Source organism: Aythya marila (assembly GCF_965140915.1).
Source record: "Aythya marila genome assembly, chromosome: 4".
Lineage (NCBI taxonomy): Eukaryota > Metazoa > Chordata > Aves > Anseriformes > Anatidae > Aythya > Aythya marila.
In genome coordinates this window covers 70,004,562-70,026,920 of record NC_139045.1, presented here as the reverse complement: position 1 = coordinate 70,026,920, position 22,359 = coordinate 70,004,562, and the positions used below count along the sequence as shown (strand labels likewise).

General features: G+C 40.2%; 1 protein-coding gene across 2 annotated transcripts in view; it reads right to left on the bottom strand.

Annotated features, from left to right (window-relative positions):
* CTBP1 (C-terminal binding protein 1) overlaps positions 1-22,039 on the bottom strand; it is a 228,122-nt gene extending 206,083 nt beyond the window's left edge. Inside the window, exon 1 of one of the 2 annotated variants that reach the window (XM_082759293.1) lies at positions 22,019-22,039. The gene's annotated coding sequence lies outside the window, so the exon portion shown is untranslated. The remainder of the gene's footprint in view (positions 1-22,018) is intronic. The other variant, XM_082759292.1, reaches the window with a different exon arrangement.
* Between the last annotated feature and the right edge of the window lie 320 nt (positions 22,040-22,359).

Genomic DNA, 22,359 nt, shown 5'->3' with positions numbered 1-22,359 from the left:
GGAGTTGTGGACACTTACTAATGTATTTTGATATGCAGTGTGCCTACTCTTTCAGCCCCCAGGCCCATGTTTAAAAGCAAACCAAAGGAATACTCCATGTGACAGAACCTATATTAATGAGAACCCCAAATTCCCAATTTGCTGAAGGAGCTGCGGCACAAGGACACTGACAGCTTCAGACCACGGCTACGAAACAAACAGCTCTGAGTTGTCTCTGTGCAGCAAGAGGCGGCCGTCAGGCTGGGCTCCACAAACCTGCTGATGCAAGGGCTCGTAGGAATGCATGGTGGAACACAATACTGTAATGTTTTTTATTTTATTTTATTTTTTAAATAACAAAACACCATCTTTTAAGCATGGTTTACTTCACTGGTAAAGTTTATACAGCTGAAAGGCATCAGACTTGGGTGGAGGGTAATGGAGGAAGGAACAGCAACTTGTCTTTCCGCACATGAAACTGCAGAATGGTGTTTCATTAGTCCTGCCCCACTGCGTTTCTTTTCCCCTGGTCTGGATTCAACATGCAACCCTTGCATTGGGAATGGCAACAGTCAAGCATCTGGAAGATTTAATAGTCCAAACATTTATTTCTTATTTTCAACTCCTTTGTTCTTATTTTGACAGCAGTGTTACTCTTAATGGACTACAGCTCCACAGCCAGAAGCTACTTACTGCCTTACTGACATCTGTATTTGCATGCAGTGATTTCTTGCAGGTTTGGATCAAAATTGCTGTCTGGGGCAAATTCCAGTGAACTATCAACTAGAAATAATTCCAGAAGCAATCCTCCTGAATTTCTGCCAAACACTGAGAAGTCTGAAAAAGGAGGAGAGTTGTTCAGTCATTCCTCAGTTATAGATGCGATTCTGAATATCCACAAATATATTTAAGGCTATTTTGGGCCCTACCCATTCCTTACCAAGGTTTAAATTCTGCGCACCCATGCTTCACAAATGCTAGATCACTAAAATCACTAGTTTTATGTTTAAATAGCTGCAGAATCAAAACAGTTCATCTCTTCCTTAACCCCTCTGGGAATGGAGAAAATACTGTCTCCAGAGAATTCCTGAAAATATTGTAGACATATTCCTAATTCTACAAACACATTCATTTTAGTAACCATTTTCAAGTGTTTTTTTTTTTTCTCCATTTTTCCTTTTATTTCTTTATTCACAGCATCCCATACTACTATCAAATTAACATTTGGCTAAAAGGTTTAAGATGGAGTTGCTACTCATGTAAATGGCTGGTATCAACAATACTTAGGGGATTTTAACAACCAAGTTTCAAAAATTACTTTTTAAATCAAATTAAGTCTTTTTCATTTAGTTGTTTTTAACAGATAAATTCCTGACCAAGCTGTATCACCAGAAGAAATAGTATATTGGTTTGAAACACCAGAAAATTCTTGCAGTCTGCTGTTTCCATCCTTGGTTCAACCCTTGGTATGGTAAGTCAGGTCAATTCCTACACTGATGTCTGGCAATAAGGAAACAGTATTCAAGTCTATACAATTTTTTAAAGTTTATTAATACATTACTTGCTTTAGTTACAAAAACAAGCAAGCAATTAGTAATCTAAACGCTGTATATATTGAAATGCACAACTTGCTAGCCAGCTTTTTACATAACATCCAAAAGCTTTTCACTTCAGGTACTTCCAGAAAGCACCAAGTGTACTGCAGAGTTTCACAAGTTCATTTACTCCTCTTTTTGGTCTTAACTCTGCTACGTTCACACTAACCATCTCTTTCAGTCACCAATGAAAGATCAAGTCTCATTTCTACACACCTCCTACAATCACATTTCACAGAAGACTAAAACATTCTAAAATGTCTATCAGGCAGTTTCATAATATTTCCTAAAATCCTTTTAGCAAAACAAACAAAAAACACACAATCCCCATATAAAAAAAAAAAAAACGCAATCATTCCAAATATCTGAGTGACAAGAAAAATGCAAAACAAATGAAAGCACTCATATTCCTCCATTCACCTCCTCTTTAATAACTTATAAACTTCAGTGTCGAATACTTATTTACTCCAAAAGCCTAACCCGAAAAAAAATCCGATATACTATTTAAACTACTCTTCGTTTATTACAAAATGAGAATGTTTATTAAAATATGTTCAAACTTGAATTTAAAGCACTTGGGAATTAGACAAATGTTAATCACAGAAAGGAAAACTTAATAAATATTTCTGAGACTCAGCATACTTCTTCCTGCAATTTCCCTGTAGCTGTGTACATGCTGAAAATGAGGAACAAGGAATGCAAATTTATGAGTAATTCTAGTAATACAATGAGATACTCATTATTTTAAATTGTACCATGCAAGAACATTTACAAAACACTCTGCAAATTCTCTTTTCCAGCCTCTCCAGAGTCTAGGAGTGAAACAATATAAGCTATAATTTAAGGTTTAGTTACCACATATATATTCTTGGTTCATTTTTAATATACTAAGAGGTTTGACTGCACCATAAAAAGTAACAAAAAAGACAAGAAGTGCAGGAGGTGCACAACCTACAAATTACTTTGGTTAAATTTGTTTTGTATCAATTTTTCATGAGTGAGATCTCAAGAACTGTTCTGACAGCCCAGCATGATTTACTAGGGCTCAAACTGCTGCAAAAGTAGCAATGGCTACAGCACAAAAAGTTCGGCACACCATTTCTTTGTGTATTATTTACCTACTTTATTTTCCTGTTCATGTTAATGAACTTCACAACTTTGCAATGGCAACACAGATTTTGTATGGATCAAGCTGAAAGGAACGCAAGACATCACGTAGTGGACTTAAGGGGAAATTGATTTTCAATCAACAGTATCAAGTAGATCCATCCACAGAAGAGTCTGTAAAAATTAGCAAGGTCAAGGAGGAGACGTTAGTCCTCAACAAAACACAAGGTGAAAAGCTCAGATCCATTTCTGAAGGTGGCACATAGTAATGTACTGCTTGAACAGAGAGTGATGAAAACCCACACGATAGCAGTAGGGATGTTCTGCTGATTTATCCGTAACATTTCTTGGTAAGTGGGTCCACCTGTTTGGGTATCTAGAAACCGGCTTTCTGCTACAGAAATTTCAAAGTAAGAGGGGAAGAAAAGCTCTCAGAAGCTTTAGTAGCTTCTGCTGCATAAATTCAGTTTGACTAATTTAGGAGAACCAAACGAATCCCAGCCCTGGCCATGCTAACGTAGCACATTCCGCGTAGCCTTGCTTTCGATTTCAGAACCACATGAAGCACTGCCATGTTTCCATGGGCTATTTTGGCACCAGAAAGCAGACAATTCTACAAATGATACAACAGGAAGTTTTGGAGAATTAACCTTGAGACAGGCAGACAAAAAAAATCCGTTTTCAGAGTTCAAAGATTTTTTCATTCCTATGGTAAAATTCAAGAACTCAGCTTCTCATCAGCCATTGAAAACAGTCTTCAGGAAATAGCTTTATTAAGCCTTTGGATTAATGAACAGCTCAAATTGCAGTCTAAACAACACTAAGATATTCCCACATCAAAAGTTTGTTTTTTTTGTTTTTTTTTTTAAATAACAACTGAATGCAGACACTTTTGAAGAAAACCTGTTGTAAAAGAAAAAGAGGATTTTGAGAACGAATCTGTAGTAGATAGATCCTTAAAAACCAGTCACTGCTGGGTGCATGCTTTAATTACAAGTTCATTTAACCAATTTCAACAGACTGTTCCTGTAGGTGGATGTCTCAAAATACAACTTAACTGGATCTGAAGAAACACTCGCCCTTGGGCCATGAAGAATAAAAGTTACTGTTTCTCCAAGGTAACACTGGCTTGTCCATTGAGACACCTTGAGATAGCCCAAATCAATTCCTTCCATCCTAGAACAGCCACCAGAATTGTCCTCACGGATGAGCAAACAAATAATCATCAAGTTTGAGGGCAGAGGTTTCAGGTGGGCCAGTAAATACAGTCAGTTCTCCTCAAGCATCTCATCTGGTTTACTGCTGGGGTTTAAGACTGTGCTGAGACAACTCAAACATTTTCTCATTAAATTTCTAATTTTCCGGGGGAAACAAAAAAATAAAATTGAAATTGAAATATATAAAGCCAAACTAAAAAGCACAAAAAGCTTCCAGAAGTGCTTCCAGGGGAATGGTGCAAGCTGAGCAGGGCCTAGGCCACGCACCTCAGTTCCCACCCGCCTGCCTGAGACTTGGTCAAAATTAACACGGGCAGCCTAACGAGGATATATGCAACCGTTGAGCTTTTATTACATAACAGTAGGTCAACAGCTTTGGACATGAACAAAAAAAATCTTTAAAAACTCTACTTTCAGAGAAAACATCTTCATTCATGTGGAAGCATGAACATAATGAACGCCCAAATGCTTCAGTGATATAGTCATGGACAAACTCACGAGGGCTGAATAAGCATTTACACTAATGCACTTGGAGAGGTTGTAAAATAGCAGGCCACACCAAATTAAAAAAAAAAAAATCACAGGAAGAAAAAACGCTCCAGAGCTGGCTCTCCTACCTTTAAGGCCGAACTGCAGAATAGGAAAAGCTGGCGCGATCTGAAGAGATTTTTCAAAAGCGACGAAAAACAAAACTCCGATCAGACCAGCCCATTGACTGGTGCTCCTAAACAGCTGCATACTAATGGCCTTGCATACATTAGGAAGTATTAAAGAAGACTTGGAAATGAACAGACGACTTGAATCCTGGCAAACTGATATAACATAGTACTAACATACGGGAAAATAGTTAAACTGGCTAATTGGTGCTGGTAGCTAGCTGCCCAAGAAAACACACGCCCAAAATAAATTAAATAAAATGTTGACTAGAAGTTATATCTCCTTATAAACCACAATAAAAAGTGAGAAGTACAGAAATTTTCATGCATGTCCTATTCTATTCTTAGGCTCACGCAGAAAGAAACTGGAAGAGAGCTCAAAAGGTCATCTGGCCTGTTTCTTTCCCAAGCCCGGATCAGCTACACTTCTGTCATTCCTGACACAAGTTGTCCAAACTGCAGCTTAAAGTCTCAGATAACAGAAACTGTGTGGGATTGCCAGGCAGCTGATCCCAGAGTTTCTGTATCAGTATGCTACTTAAAAAAATTACACACACACACACCTGCTGGTTTGATTTTAGTAAAGCTCAACCTGACTCCCTCTCCTGCTGTGACTGAAGTCCATTATTTCTTGTATGCTCCTCCATGACCTTATGGAAACTTCTTGCATGCCTAAAAGCAGTTTTATCTGCCCTTCATAACCTTCTCTTCAGATTAAACTCTAATTAGTCTTCTTATTTCCCCCTCTGAGTCAAGTCTTCCTACGCTTAGGTCTATATGACAATTTAATGTACCTCGTATCTTACTGCTTGCAATGAAACTGGAAGTCCAGAGAGCAGAGTACTGCAAAACAAGCAAACAAAAAAGACTGGGAAGAACACAGAAACAGCCGCTCTCCAAACAAACATTTTCAAAAGCAGGATGTCAGAGATTAAAGGGTTTCTTTGGTCTCGATATTTTAGCCAACCTCAACAGCACTACAGATGAAAAAATGCATCATGATTTTATCTGTGACTGCCACTGATAAAGTCATTAGCAGAGTGACAAGCCAGATGCTTTTTCCTCATAAAACTGGCAAGCATCCTCTTACCTTCATTGCTCACCTTCCCTTATCCTAAAGGACTGATATGATTGGAAAACAAATAACTATAAACACTGTCAGAAAGGACTAAGCCCACAGACTGCTTCAATTCCACAAGTACGGTGCGGAGCTCAGACTTCCTTCTCACTAGCCACATCAACATCACTTCACAGAAAGACACTTCTTCATTTAAAGGTGGATTTCCTTAATTTTGTCTTATATTAAGCATGCTATATTACAAAAATACCTGTCCCAAAAGAAAGCCAAAAGAGACTGCTATTTTTCAAGATAATTCTTCCAGAAATCCATGCTACAGAAATAGAAAAAGGCACCAAGTTTGGTTAAAGCAGGACTGAAAACTTTCTTTTTTGTAGCTGGTTTTCAAACTTCAGCTCATCAAAACCGAAAAACTGGTCTGTAAGTGACAGGTCTAATTATTGCCTGCTCTAGCTGAAGAAGGACTATTTGTCAGCCAGACTTACTTTAAAAGTTTAGTTTGCTTTAACCTCTGTTGTTTTCTTCCAGGTTTTCAGCCCTATACTTTTGGACACTTACAAAGAACACACATGAGAAGCCAACGTGCACCCATTAGTTCAAATTGTTGAAAAAACAACACAGCCCTCTTCTTGTAAAATGAAACTGAGAAGGAACCCTAAAGGCATCGTTGTAACTTCATCGCAGTGATCTTGGCCATACCATGACTTAACATCCCCGAGATTATCCCCTGCTGATTTCAGTGGAAGTATGAGGAAGACAGAGTGCTCGGCTCCAGTAGGAATGAGCCATTCCAGTGCCAGCGATGCTTTAATCCCAAACAGATGTTAACTATGCTTCATATTGCTTGACAGTGTTTTACTGTGCTGCAAAACTTGCTGAAATGCAGGGCAGACACAGCAGTTATTCTTTTTCTTTTCAGGTCTACACCATCGTTGTAGTTCACCGACTAGAATCCAAGTCCATGAAGACCACACAGAAACACCATATAATGTGACTGCCAAATTAATCTGTGACTTGATCAACATCAGCTAGGGCAAGAGTTTTATGTGACAATTGGAATCCAGAACACAAACTTCAATGTCATCTGTAAATCATACATTTTCGTATTGCTAACATGAAGTAGGGAGATCTGTACCTTATAAAGGCGCAACCACTTCACCCAGGAGCTCCAAGCCATTTCCACAACATGAGATTCTCGTTTTAACACAAACTTCTGGGGCATCTCAGGGTTTGTCTATTCTTTTTTCAGTGAGCAAATAAGAAACTAAAGATCTCCAGCATCTATACCTCACCAAATAAAAGCATCTTCTCCATACCTGTACAAAATGCAAAAGCATACATATGCTTGAAGTGCTACATTGCTCACAGTTGATCATCATCTTTAATTCCACGTGGAATCAGATCTAAAATTGTTTCAAATCTCATCCTTCAAAATTTGACAAGTCACACACAAACCAAATTCCCTTTCTCCTCCTCCTGTTTCAGAGCTTACTCAAGCACTTAAAGCAGAAAGTTACTTTGGTTAATGATAATTTCATAGTATAATACTTACCACAACCCACATGGATGCAATGACCCACCAAGGAGATGGTCTACACTTGAAATGCAGAAAATTGGAAATTGGCAGCATCCCATTTTAGGTTGCTCTGCTTTTACATCTGAAGTGTATTACAGGATGTGCAGTTAAAATAAAGCTAAGTTCAGTCTCTTTTATTCTTCCCTAAATTAAGGTTTATTAATTTATTTTATTTTTTTTTTAAATTTCAGGTCAACTTATTTGTTCTTTAACAATATATTGAGAGCTACTCACAACATTCTGTATTAAACACTACTACTAATGCTTTAATACATTATTGGTCTTGTAACACATACACCTTCAAGCAAGCTATATAATCAAGTCTTTATAAAACCATGCTTAGAAAGCACAAATAAGCAAATGCAAATGATTAATAGATTTTAAATTTAGCTCTTTGCAACAGTTAATCCCCAGAAAGAAATACAGTCAATGGGAATCATACCCAGTTTGAAAAACAGCAGGCAGAAAATGAGGTGACACTTTCACACTCCTTTCTTGCTCCATGATCTGAGTAACTCTATCCTATTCTTCCCTGATAAGGGACCTCCAAATATCAAAGAACCATCACTAATTAGAGAGAGGTAATACAACGAATGAATGGGGAAGATGTGTTGCACCAACTCACTCTTCAAACGCATTTCCAGGGCCACACCGTAAATCTGCTGCTCTTTGTAAACAGGTCTTAAACCATAACAAGCAATCCGTCCAAACAGCACATGAATGGAGAAGACACTGAAAAGTTGAGCTGGAGAGAGAGACCAGTAAAAGTAGGTGGTAAAAAGGTGAGTTGTTTTTTTTCTCTCTAGAGAGGAAGGAGCACATGGCTCATCAGGGAACTACCCTACACAACTTATAGTAGCACCCTTCTTGCTCTGAAGGTGCAGAAAGTCACTGAAACGTTCTTCTCAAGCCTCTCTCAGGGAGACATCCACAAAACTGAACCTTCCTTCCTACTAATATTGACAAAAAAAAGCAAGGTCGATATTTTTAAGAACACAGCCTTTCATCATCTTACCTGCACGCTCTCATTTAGTCCAGGAGAGTAACTACTGATCAGCTCAGCACAACCACTGCACGTTCGTTGTGCTTCCAGGCAAGCCTCACTGCGGTTCCTCTGCATTGCACGTAAGGCTGGCAGACACTCCTCTATTAATGCCTGGTTACTTTACTTCTGGTGTAATCCATCTTCTGCTCCCAGATCATATATCTTTTTATTTTTAAGATTGATATAACACCCGGTAGAAAAGAAAATGAGTTTATGATACACCATAACCACGTTAAATATAAATTCTGCATTGATTAATCCCTGATTAATCACACATGGGATTTAGCACATCTGACAACAGCAAACTCTCAGGACCCTTTTTGGCTTGTACCAGGATGTCTGAAAACTCAAACAATGAAAGCTTTTGGCCTGTCAATTCAAATTCCAGGCTCTTGTTGGATCTGGGTTTTGCAGTTGGCAGTATGACAAATTCTTTTCCCACACAAGAACTCTAGCAGAAACTCCCCAGTACGCACTTGGCATAACCTTCCTAATTACACTGCAGTCAAGGCTGACGAGGGAAGCCTTCATCAGAAAGCCTGCTCTGGAATATGCGACTGCCAATTGCCATGACATGTCTTTCTTTGATTTAAAGTAAAATATATTTAGTTGAATGTAAGGTTATTTCGGTAGCAAGACTAAAGAGGGACAGGATGTTTGCTTATTCTGCTGACAGGCTGCACCCATAAAGGGTAACGAATACACCAGACATTGAGAAAGAAAATATAGCTTGAAACCACCTTCTGATACATCACTTATTTGCTTATCCCCCATGCATTACTTATTTTGTATATATACCAGCTTCATTACTCCTTGTAGTTTAAAAAAATTATATTCTTCCCTAGAATATTAGCATACACATAACAATCTCTTCACCACCGCATAGTGGCAATTAATACTACAATATTTTTCCTTCATTTAAAATGTGAACTGATTTTTATTTAATCTTGAGTTTGTCTTATGCAGAGATACATCTCCAGATGTTGAAAAGCTGGCAATAAGTGAGTGCTGTATTATTATCTGGTGTGGTATGCTACTGTTTTTACGAGACCTATTTTTATTGTCAGCCTTGACGTCAGTGTGAACACCGATTTCAAAGAATGTTCAATCAGGCTGCAAACTGTAAAACTTCCACAGCAGTGAAACTAAACAATGCAGCCATTAGTATAAGGAAAAGTGTCAGACATTATATTTGGACACAGATTATTTTGACAAGTAACTGGGCATAGCAGTATTTCAAAATCAGGATTTTACCACGATCCCAGACTGATGAAATATAAAACATCTTTGCCATCAAAGTACAACAAGTCTAAGACAAAACTCTATGAACAGCCCTCAAAGATAACTTATTAAAATTATCTGACCCTTAAAATACTTCTTGTTTATATCGTGCCTTTCATTTCAAGGCTCTAAAGCACACGCTATGATTACTCGTAACAAGAAAGCTAATTCGAGAGAAAAACAGATTTGCTACATCAGACACATTCCTTACTCCATGCTAACTTCTCAAGCTGGTAGGACATTAATATTTGCACTGCATTTTTTTTAACTACTTTGCAGTTAATAGTCCGCTTTGGATGTTTTCAATCAAATATTCAGTGGTTGCTATTTGCAATGATAACAAATGTCATTTCTATGTCAGCATTGGGAAATAGTGTACTAACAAAAAAAGACTTCTATATTCACAATAAATAACTGTGGTCTCAAAAAAGCCTTCATAACTTTAACTACATTTTGGTTTTGTGGACTTCAAGACATAAACACACTAAATAACTTCTTTTAGAACTACATAGATTCCATTATTACCATCTACGACTGATTTTATACCAGTTACCGCTTTATGAAACCATTCTGAAGTTATGGTGGGCACATTCTTAGAAATTAATGTTTGTACCTCTAAAAAGTCCCCTGTGATCCATTAACAAAGATCATACAATAGAATGGCTTGGGGTGGAAGGGACCTTAAAGCCCTTCCAGTTCCAAACCCCTGACATGGGCAGGGAAGATGACAAATGGTAAAACATCTTGGTAATTAAAGTTCAACACCAAACGATGAAATTAAGACAACGCTTTTCAGTATACGAAATTATTCCAGTCTGAACACTGCAGTTAAGAATCCACACACAAAAACCCTTCCCTTTTACAAAACAAAACTCTCAGAAGTATCGTGAAGGAGCAGTACTCTAACTTCAAGGAATGGTTGAAAAAGTTGGCATTAAACAAGCTACTGTTCCATGTCCAGATCACTTCTTCTCGTACGTTTACATCCTATTACAAAGGTCCTGAGAAACTGCCAGAACTCACAGCAAATAACATTATGGAAACGGTTGGCACAGCGAAGTGGCTTCTTGAAGAAGACACCAGTCCAGCTCTTCCCATCACTCCTAATGCATGCAGCAGAAAGACACGGTGTGGTGCCCCACATACTTCAACCTTAGCTTTCCACATGCCAGAATATGCTATTGCTGCTTCTTAAAAGACTAAAAAGATTTTGGACCCCCTTATCCACACAATTGGAGTATCTCCAGTCGAAAACACTCAAATAATCTGATTCATCATCATGAAAATGGAAAAACACCTACAAAATCTAAACTGGGAGAGAAAACACCTGGCAAAAAGTCATCTCATAAGACAGCAGTGAACACAAACACACCGAGGAACTTGCAAGACTACTTACAGTATTCATTAAAGGTGCTGCTCATACGCTGGTAGGGTCAACTTAGCATTTTATTTTATATTCCCCTCCAGCCAGACAACTCCAGCTTGCTAACAGACTGTATGTTTCTCTCAAGATGGATCTAGGCAATCACACCCTATTATTAAGCACTTCAAGATTAAGCTGCTGGACCTTTCTGTACCTTCTTCTGACATCACCTCATCTAGAAACACATCCAAAGGAACAGAAAATCCTATTGGCATTTCTGGGAAACGTGTGACTAGCAGACAAAACTATCACCAGTGGGCTCTAAATCAGAAAGAAAAAAAAACAGTACTGAAAGACAAAACACTATCAAAGAACCACAAAAGCTGAAAAAATGATGAGGAACAAAGGGATCATCTGTAGTAAAAACCAGAATAAAACAGCTGAAAATCAAATGCAAACATCCAAAACCTAGAATGACATTAAAGATTGATTTAAATATCTGCCATACCCATCTTTGTATCTATTAATTTTGTTGTACAGTGCTAATTAGATACTTGAAACTATCTGTTCTGACAGCCCATGCATACTTCCTGTCTCTAGGCAATTATCCTGCCACCCCCAAGCCTCAATGGGAGCGTGCAATCTTTTCCTTTAGCTGGGCAAGCAGAGATTCTAGAGTTGAAAGCAACGACGCCTATATTTAGTTAAGTCTCTCCAAAATAAATATCAATAAGGTCCAGAAACAGTGATCTACAATCAGAATATAAGTGTGTTTTGATACAGTGACATCAGAATCAGGGAAGTTAGATTTGGAGTTGCTCCTACAGCAATGAATGTCGCCATGGTTTTGACATCTTCACTACTATAACAATTTAGGGCTGAAAGTAGTACAATTTATCTTAAATAGATTAAAGGATTTCATCTGCATAACTTGCAATGATGACTCTCCCCAAGCCTTACTTTCTTCAAGCTGCCTTCCCGGGAGGTAGGAATCTGCAGAACCAATTTCCTGTCCCGCCATCATTGAGGAGAATGGGAAGTGTTTTTTATTATTATTATTTTAAAAAGAGAATCTTTCCCAGATACCCTAAAAGCAAACAAGATCTTTAAGTTCTCTGCCAGGATTTTGGGCAAAGACATCAACCCCTGTGCAACAGCGTGAGTGTAACACATTGATCTGACTGCTTCTCATGGCTGAAATTCCACTGGTCACCTTCTCTCAACTCACATTGAAGGATATCACTGCTTTTGTTTTCCATATCTTTTTCTACCAGAGGGCCTGGAGAATGATATACTAACAGCATCAGACCATATTCGCATCACTTACACTGAAAAGACGGAATGACTGTGACACAGATATCACTCCCTCATAGCAGCAACGGAGGGTGAAAGAGTGGATATTCAAAAAAAAAGATAATATGCTTAAAAGTACTTAGAGTAATATATTAATTTATTATCAACTTCTACCTCTGCTTCTCTGTCACACTGCAGCATAAACAAGGTACAGAAGAAGAAGAGGATATACCCACACGTTAGACAGTTGAAAAGATGTAAGAAAATGTCATGCCATGTTCTTCTTGGAGGAGTATCGGGAAGCAAAGCAGGAAAATGAAGAAAGATCGGGACAGCTCTACCCAAAAAAAAAGGGCATGCAAAAGCTTTCAGACTGCCATTCCTTCTTTACAAAACACAGGGCAGATGCTCCAACCTGTACAGGCACTACCACTTCACACCAACCTCACTGGTTAACTTCCCTCACAAAACCCATCGTGGTTACCTGAGAAATGCAGAGAAATGCATTAACAAAGCAAAAGTTAGAATGATTTCCACACACACACACAAAAAAAAAACCACCTAATCTGTATTGTTTTAAAAGGAAACTGTCACATAGCTGAGGCTCTAAGATTTACCAAGCTAACAAATGTCCTAATCTACCAGATAGAGCACGCACTCGGTTTCCCAAAGCTGAAAGAATCCCTTCTTCCTACACATGCTTCTTCCTCAGAAAGATAAACAGAAGCTGTTTGGATACAAAAACTTTTATTTATCCTATTATGTATGTGTTAAGACATATTCCAGGCACCGCGTAGACAGAAAATACCGTTGTATAAACAAATTTCACAAACTAAGCCATATTGGCTTGTTCTCCAAATGAAGAAAAAACATTCCTGTCAACTGGAAAACTGTTTGAGAAATTTGTTTAAGATTCTGAAGTGTTTTTAGAACAAAATCTTGCTCTTTAAAATATCCTTTTATTTTGTTGTTTGAAGTGTCTGGGGCTATTTCAGCTACACCAAAAGCAGAGAGCAGCAAACGATCATTTTCAGCAGTGAAATACCAACTCTGAGAGCTACTAAGGGTGAAGATACCAACAGATCATTCCAGGGGAGAAACACCTGAAGGAAACTGTTGAATTTTGAAATGCAATTTTTATTCCCAACTATGCTTTCTTAAATTTTATCATCGAAATTTAATATCTACCTGCTGTTCTCAGGCAAGGTACTCTTCTCAGGCTGATAATATTTATCAGTCCTTGGAAAATCACCAATGCAAACTGTGAGGAATAACCTGTACAAGCTGGCAGTTCACTCTAACCCTTTCTAAACTTCCTTTCACACTCTTAGAGCACTAAGCTGTTCCATACACCCCACACAGCACCTGAAACCAATTTACAGAGCTTTAGATGAAGTGCAAATGGAGTGAAAACCATCTCTCAAAGACCTTTGCACAGCTAAGAGTTTGCATTGCACTGGAGAATTTCCATGGCCACACTCGAGGAGAACAACATAAATACTGTAAAATTTCATCCTGAAAACCCTTCTTCACTTCTGTAGACCCAAAGACTTCAGTGAAGTTATTCAGCTGTTGGAGGCCGAGCACAAACATTGCTGTTTGAGCTGGAATTCTCAATCTCGCTTTGTTAATTTTTGCAATCTACAAATGCAACTGAGAAGGCCACAAATTCTCCCATGCTCATGTAAATAGTTTTACCGGGAAGCGGAGAGTTCCCTTTTCCCCCCCCAACATCCTAAAATGCTGCTACACTACACTGCTGGCTGAGTCCCAACAGAACAGCTGAGCAAGTCAACTAGCTTGCCTCGTTCTAAACTTTGACAGAGATTGATATTGGGTATTGACAGACTATCAAAATACTAACCTGGTATTCAGCTACCAAGAAAACTTCGAAATTACCAACAGTCTTCTGGAAATACCTCAACAGCTCTGTCCTCATCTAGTTTTTTTGTTTTGTTTTGTTTTTGTTTTGTTTTTGTTTTTTGTTTGTTTGTTTGTTTTCCTGGAAACACTTTATTATTAATATCACTAGTGATTTATTTTTTTTTAAGTGCTTAATGACTTTTGTTGCAGATATAAAAGCATTACAGGAGCATCCACCATCCACTGGTGATGTGTGGCCCTCTAAAACAAAATATGGCTTGTCTCAAAACTTCATCAATGGATGTTCAAGTACTTTAAGATGGAATTGCCTCATAAGCCTTCTAAAGATAAAGGTAAACTGACTTAACCTGATCGGAAAGCAAGGGAGACAGTACTTTCACTGATTTCACTGCTGTTCTACCCCACCCGTTAGGGTTTACCGCATCCTGTACCTGAAAAATCAAGTCTCTCTCTTAAATTTGGTACATCCTAACTGAGAAAAATGATAAAACAATTTGAAAATATGTTCAACACTGAAATTGTCTTGTATCAATGGCTATATCTGATTTTTGTTCCACTGTATGGAAGCTTTCTGTTTCAATATAAAATAACAGTCTTTATATAAATGAAAAAATCTCAGCTGAAATAATAATTGTTATTAATATAATAACAAAGTACAAGTCCATTCAAGTGTCAACTCCAACGAAAGAAAAAAAGCAAAATATTGTCTACAGGGAAAGAAAAAGATTTCTATTACTATCTCCCTATTAAGGCATAATATAAATAGTGGAGTTTTAACACTTTTCAATAAGTGACCATTTAAAAACAAAAATCAATACATTCTGAGTTGTCATTTCTATTGTGAAAGAAATTTGCAATGAATGTGAGTTAACCAGAGGTTGGGCCTATTACTTCTCAGTGTGCCTGAAGTCCAGAAACATCCACTCCATCCCCAGGTTGAACACACACTGTTGTATTGTCATAGTGAATGCACTCCCCCAAACAGCTATTTGGTAGCACACGCTGACAACAGTTGAGAAAGGAAAGTGCAGGACTATGATCCACAAAAGGCTAAAAGAGCTCCCTAGCAAATCTACAAATATCCTAAGTTTCAACATCCAGTGTATAAACTGTGCTGAACTCCTAGTTCCCCTGTGGCTTTCTCCTAACGGATGTTTGTTGCTTTTTTTTTTTTAAGCATTGTGTTAGTTGGGAGGAAAAATTCAAAACTTTAAAGTATTTTAATAAAGATGTTTCTACTACATTGCCTAAAACCTGCTAAGTTTTAACCTCTATTACTAGAAAGCTGAACATAGCTCTTATCTCCAAGATATCTCTGCACTGTAATAGTGCATGCACTTACAGTGTGAGAAATGGTCCCTCTGTACTCAAAATTAACCCTGACCTCTCACAGCTCTGTTTCCAAAACATACCAAATAGCTATTTACTAATTAGTAACCCTGGTGGCTCTCTCAGACCATATGACTCGTACCAGCATGGCAATCCTTCCCATATCCCTCTGAGCTGATCAGCACAACCTCAAGTTCCTTCCTGAAAAGCCCAGGGTAACACTGCACCTCTCAACTCAAGGAAAACCAGGAATAAGGTCAAAGTCCCTCTGGCTACAGTTCAAACACCCCCCCATATTTACTAGCTAAAATATTAAGCTAGTTTTATTTTCCACTCCATATTACCACTTATTTTGAAGTGCTTCTTTAAAAAAAAGAAAAAAGAAAAATACACACGACATGCATGTTGAAAAATAGAAATGCCATGCAGTCCAAATAATCAATATTGCTTTATTCTGCAAGAGCCTAAAATGAGTTAATTCAGAATATCAGACTTCACCTGATTTCTTGCTGTCACTTGGTATAATGCAAAGATCCACGCTTGGGTTTTGTTTATTTGTTTTTGTTGGAGTGGGAGGATTATTTTCACATGCAGAGGATTGATTTCATTCCTGTACGTGTGAGCTGCTGTAGATATTCCCAAGCAGAAAGACTCCTTTCTAGAATTATCATCAATATATATTACAAGAGAGTGTTTACTTCCATCCTGCCTCTGTTCTAAAAGCCTCCTCTGTGCTAATTCCCAGAGCAAGGCTACAGGTCTCCTGCTCAAAATTTCCCTTTAGATTCTCTAAGCCTTTTCTCCTTAATCTCCATTATACGAAAAGAAATCCACATATGCATGGGCTGTGAGAAGCTAAGTAACTTTACCTCTCACCATAGTTACCACATCTGATTTAACCACTGGGTCCGGACATTGAATCATTGTCCTTTAAGATTAAAGATTTTATTTGTGTATGCCTCGATATGTTCAACAAGCATAAAATCCTGAAAACAGACTGATTTTAATATCATTAGTAGACAATTACGTTTCAATTTATGCGACAGTAAGAGAAGAAACCATCCACCCCTGCTATTTCTGTACCCTGTGTGTTGTTTTCCAGGATCTCAGAAGCTAAAATGTTTAAACGTGTTACTATGACTGTTATTAAAAAGATTTGCTGTCTAATTCAATTCCTGGAATGATTCTGAAACAATTTTACATTCAGGTTTTCATTAGCGTGCTCAACTGTTCTATTAGACTTTTTTTTTTTGTTTCTCATGGTAACCAATTTTATTTGACTTCACAGAAGCTGTTCAAATATTTAGAGGCACTCCGCGATGGCAGGAGTTTATCTAGGAGCATACATGTTGTGTCACAGATATTCCTTTCCTTGTTCTTACTCGCCTTCCCCCTCACCCTCCCCCCCCCCCCCCCCCCCAAAAAAAAAAAAAACAGTAGCAAACAAATGAGATCTGGACCAGCCACACTGCACCGGGGACGTGCTCACTTCAGCTGTTTATGCGAAAATTCAAGTTACAATGGGCACATTTGGAAATTACGAGCTCGCTAGTTAAAGCAGATGCTTTCTTACGTTCCTTCATATGCACGGTATCCCTCTGCCAGTATCGGCGAGCGCAAGAACTAAAGTATAAACATCTGCACCACCTCGCTGTTTTGTTAACATTCTTTCACACATTTCCCTTGCTAACTCCGAAAAGGCTCAACGGTGTAAAAACGGGGAAAATGGGAAACATCTGGGCGATAGCTACAGCGAAGGGAATGAAACATGAATAAACAAAAACATGGCGAAAGTGGCCTGGGGTTGTTACACTGTCAGATCATTTTTCCAAGCCCAACATCAAGGCTTTTGTTACAACCAAAGCGGTCATTTGCATGGAGAACCAACAGGGTTTCTTCTTCTTCAGCGTTTCCCCGCTCGCAACACACACTCGCTCTCGCCGGCACACACACACACACAGAGGCAAATCTGCTCTCTGGCAAACCACCCCCGCCGCTAAATACACACGTATCGAAGCCACAGATCGCCAGCACCGCTCCGCACGCCGAATACTTGGCGACTAAGGCGTAATTTCGGTATAAAAATAACAGACAAACCTTTGGAGCGCTGCCCCAGCCGGAGTTCCTCTCCCTCTCTCCCTCTGCTCTGCTGCTACTGACAAGATCAGGCTGAGATGAACAAGTCCATGCTCCTCCAGCCCCGCTCCTCGGCGCTGCCCACCCGCTCCGGGCTTTAAATAATAGCAAACTTTCCCAAAGTTAAAAATGCACCCAGACGAAGGAAGGCGAAGCACAAGGCCAGGGGAGCAGGCGGCGCTGCCCGGGCACTTGCTGCGGCAGCACTGAGGGCACCGCTCTGGAATTGGGGCTGTGTCAGCACTTTCTTTCTAAGCCCCCCCATTTTTCAGCGGGCTGTGACTCAAAGTGAAAAGAAATCCCTCCCGGCTTAAAAAATAATAATAAAAAAAGCTCACAGGTGCCCCCCCACCCCATGGGATTTTAAACCACCCATTTAGCCCAGTCCGAGAGTTGCTGCGCTCTGGCAGCCGCAGCACGTCCCACATGCTGCTGGGGGGGACGACAAGGGGGTGTAATGCAAACAGAGCCCTATTTAAAATAAAATTTCTTGAGAAATTGATTTGTGTTGTGTATTTTGACCCCCCTTTATTTTATTAATTTGTGGAAGCAAACTAACAATGAGGCTGCTTTGCATGATGCCTCAGAGACGCAGGCACCGCGCGGCCCGGGGCAGCCCAGGGCCTGCTCACGCCGCTGACTCGGCCCAGGCCAGGCCTGTGCTGAGCGCCCGGCCCCAGCTCCTGAGGGCAATGAGGTCCCGTCCTGGGACCCCACTGCTGAGCCCATAGCCAGGTAGCTCTCACAAGTGTCCTTATAATCATTCTGACTCAAGAAAACTACCCACAGTTGCCCCCAGTTAGTGCTTGATGTTGGTGTTCAAGAGGTGCCACAGCAGCACCACCTCTCCCAGTCATCACCCACTGGTGCAACTGGAGTGGGGTCTGCTGGCCATGGGTTTATTTGGGGTCTGCTGGGGTTTTACACCATAGGGGTGTAAAATTTCCTGTCAGGTACAGACATAAAACCACCTTCTCCCGCCTGTTTACACAACCCAAACACACTTCTCAGTTACAAGCTCAACAGGTACAATACCAAAACAAGAACTCTACAGCCATATTAGTAATTTCATTTAAAGTCAAGATGTGCATTTTATGTAAAAGTGTTTTACATCCTATGTCTGCTGGGCAAGAAACCGAAGTCCAAGTTTTGCCCCTTGTGACTGAGAAGTATCTAAAGCAACAGGCAGCTCATTTGGTCCTGACAAAACCCAGCGCATCAACACTTGCTCATCAAAAGGAGTTTCCCTGCTCTCTGTGAATTTCTGATGCCACAGTTCTGTTTCACATCTATTCTATAAAATCAAACAATATCCATTTACACAGAGCAATCCCTTTAAAATGCTTTGTTGCTGTGAATAACTCAGTAAAGCAACAATTTTCCCAGTAGGGTTTGTCTCAAAATACTCGAGGCAAACATTTCCCAAATCCTCATTCATCTCCTAAAAATTTTAACAATTCCCAAATATTTAAAGGTATCTGAGATTAGTATAGGTCACCTCACATTCCTGTCTTGCTAACACAAATTAGCTGCTATGTATATTTTGATGATAAGCTACCCTGATATTAACACCTTATAAACAATACTGCGTACAGTAGATGCAATTTAAAAAAACACCACATTTCTTCCATCTTCAAAAGAAAAAAGACATGAAAAGCAAGGTCTTCAATATATCATAACTCACCAGAAGAATACAGTGAAGGCTTCTACATAACACAGACAGTCCCATCACCACCCATCCAAACAGGGGAAGATAGCTCTTCCATGCCCATGGGGCGACACGTGCTCCTACCCAGCCCAGCACAACACAACTTCCTACCACTGGCTTACGCCACCCTCATATGCTACGATGAGAAGTGATGGAGGCACACATTCCTTTCTGCCACCCTGCTACAGGGGCTATGATGTCCACAACAAGGAAAGACAGGCAAGTGGAGTAAATCTCGATCCATAGGACTATTCACTCAGGTTTCCACTTTGCTATACCAAACAACATATGAATTATTTAAAGTTTTGGAAAAAAAAAAAAACAATTTGAAAAAAATGCTTAGCAGTAGACATCCAACCTGAATGATGCTATGATCTATCTCTCACCATTAACCTGGAGCAAAGTGGGAAAAAAAAAAAACAACTGGAAACACTGAAGATAACTTCACACACATACGGCTCTCCTTAAAGTTTAGAGGATTCTGCAAAAGCTGCTTAATTGTAACTAATCACTAATACACATTAATAAAATACTAAACGAGGACAAACATTATTAAGTCATGATTCAACTGGACAATGACAATAAATACAAAATGGAAGCTGATTTTGATTCTGTTTACACCACTAGGGGACATAGAAAAAAAAAATAAGTTATCTTACACAATCCTTTACTAAATCCAAATTTCTCTTTCCTATTTAAGAGTGGACCAGTAGAATTCACAAGAACTGTAAAAGCAAAGTTGCACTGGTAATTAAACTAAATTAAATTAAACCTGGGCTTTATAACTTCGTAAGGTAGGTTAAGCAAAAGACATTTATTAACCTAATATGAAAGAACAAAGTACAACCTCCGTATATGAATAACCATACCCCTGAATAACAATAACCATAAATATTTTGCTCAATTCAGCAGAAATCTACAGATTTTAACAAGTGCAAAAGATCATCGGTGTAGTTTTCATCTCCACATTTAGCAGGCCAGCATTCCTATTACAAATCAACAGCTACAACCTGAAATTGAAAACATGCCAGCAATATGAATAGGTTGTATCAATATTTGCACACGGAGCCTAGAACATAAATTAGCTGACACTCAACAATTAAAGCTTCCTCTCTGAAGTTGCAATATTTAAAGGTTAAAGATTAGACATGCTCCCTCTTGTGTTAAACTAAGAATACATGGCATACATGCTGTTTTCTCTGACATGATGGTTGCTTGGCCATCTGTTCCAGTAAGCCCCGTACCTTCGGTTACTAACATCTGACAAACCATCGCCAATAATTTTCTGGTGTTAAGACAGGTACAGTCCGAGCACATAACCTATATCCACAAAATACCTGTTACACCACAATAGTTAGCGAAATATCAAAAAGGACCACTAACATTTTACTTCTCAAAAACCTGTGTAAATAAGATTTTTGGACAAATATATAAACAAATCAGTGAACCACACAAAAGTCACACTCAAGTCACACTCCTTCAGTCCCTGCATGTGCCCTAGAAGAGTTCAATGCTAGTTCAAGCTGTTCAGTAACATCAATGGCAAGGAGTATCAGACAGCAGATTCCCCTGTAAATATTAGCCTACAGAACATGTAAAGCAGACAGGAACAACAGGAAGAATGCACAGCGCTCCATAATTAAGTCTGTAAATACAGCGACAACAGAGAAGTTTCCCATCCTCCCCTCCACGAGCCCAGGTGAACCATTCCCTGCACAGAGCCTTTGTGGAGGCAAAATCCTCCTTACACAAATCCTCTTGCAGAATCCAGCCCCCAAATCGTGCCTAGACATGAATGTTAAACCCAGGTGTAAGTAAGGTAAACGCTTTTACTGATACACCTTTTAAACCAAGACTTCACACCTGGTGCGGGCTTGGCAAATTACGTTTAGGCATAAGTTTGCTGATTACAGGCAGCATGAGCCTGAAGGCCAGCTGAGAGTAGACACAAACAGTACGCAGGAAAAAACTGAAGAGATCTAACACCCAGCTCTACGGCTGCACACGTTTTCTTTTATTTACCACGAGCCCTTTGTGTGGGATAGATGTGCTCGGTGCAATCAGGCCTATGGTAATAGGTAACGTTACCAAATACCCTAGAAAAGCAACCTGTACTAAAAACAACTTGCTTTTTCAGATCGTAGAAGGGTGCTTTATCTTCCTGGACACACTTGTGCTCACTTTCCTAGCTTCCTGCAGCCTGGAAATCCCATCACCAGAAACTTCTGAGAGCACAGAACCGCGGTGACTGCACCTGCAGCCAGCTCGGGGGGCTCCTTAGGGCCCTGAACCCCAAAAAGATGCGACCTGAAACATCTCTGCAAAGAGCCAAAGCGAGCACTTAGCGCTTCCCGTGCAGTTTCCCACCAGCAACTTCACATTTATTTATTTTTTTATTATTATTATTATTCCTCATACGAGCAGCTCCCCGTGGGACACTGAGAGCACACCGCCACGCGTTTCCCCTATAACACCACACATTACACCAACCACGGGGACTCCAGGGGGGCATAACTCCTCCTTTACACCAACCACCGGTACTCAGGGGGTGCTCTACTCCCCTTTTACACCCACCACTGATACTCATAGGGTGCTTTACTCCCCCTTTACACCAACCAGGGGCACTCCGGGTGCTTTACTCCCCGGACGCCCCGCAGGATCGGGCCCCTTTCAGCCCGCGGGCATGCTCGGGGGGCTCTGTGGGGTCTCGAGCAGCTCGGGGAAGGGGAGAAGCCCTGCGGGGAGAGGGAGCCGAGGGGAAGGGGACTCACGCTATTTAAACCTCCGCCGCCTCACCGCCTCTCACCCACTCCCTCCTCCCCGCGGGACCAGGGGCGGCCCCCTCCCTCCATCCCCTCCCATATACACGCCGCCGCCCGCCGCCCCGCCCTCTCCCCTCAACCGCGCCGCCCCATTCGCTCACGCGCCCGCCCGTCAGCAGGACGGAGCCACGCCATTGGTCGGGCGGCCCGTCCGTCGAGGGCTCCGCCCCGCTTCGCCCCGCCCCTCCCCTTCCCGGACACCTCATGGGGGTGTCCAAACGGCCGTTTCAAGTCACCAGGAAAATTTACTTTTAGGCCCCGCCCACCCCGCTCCACGGCTTATTCTGATT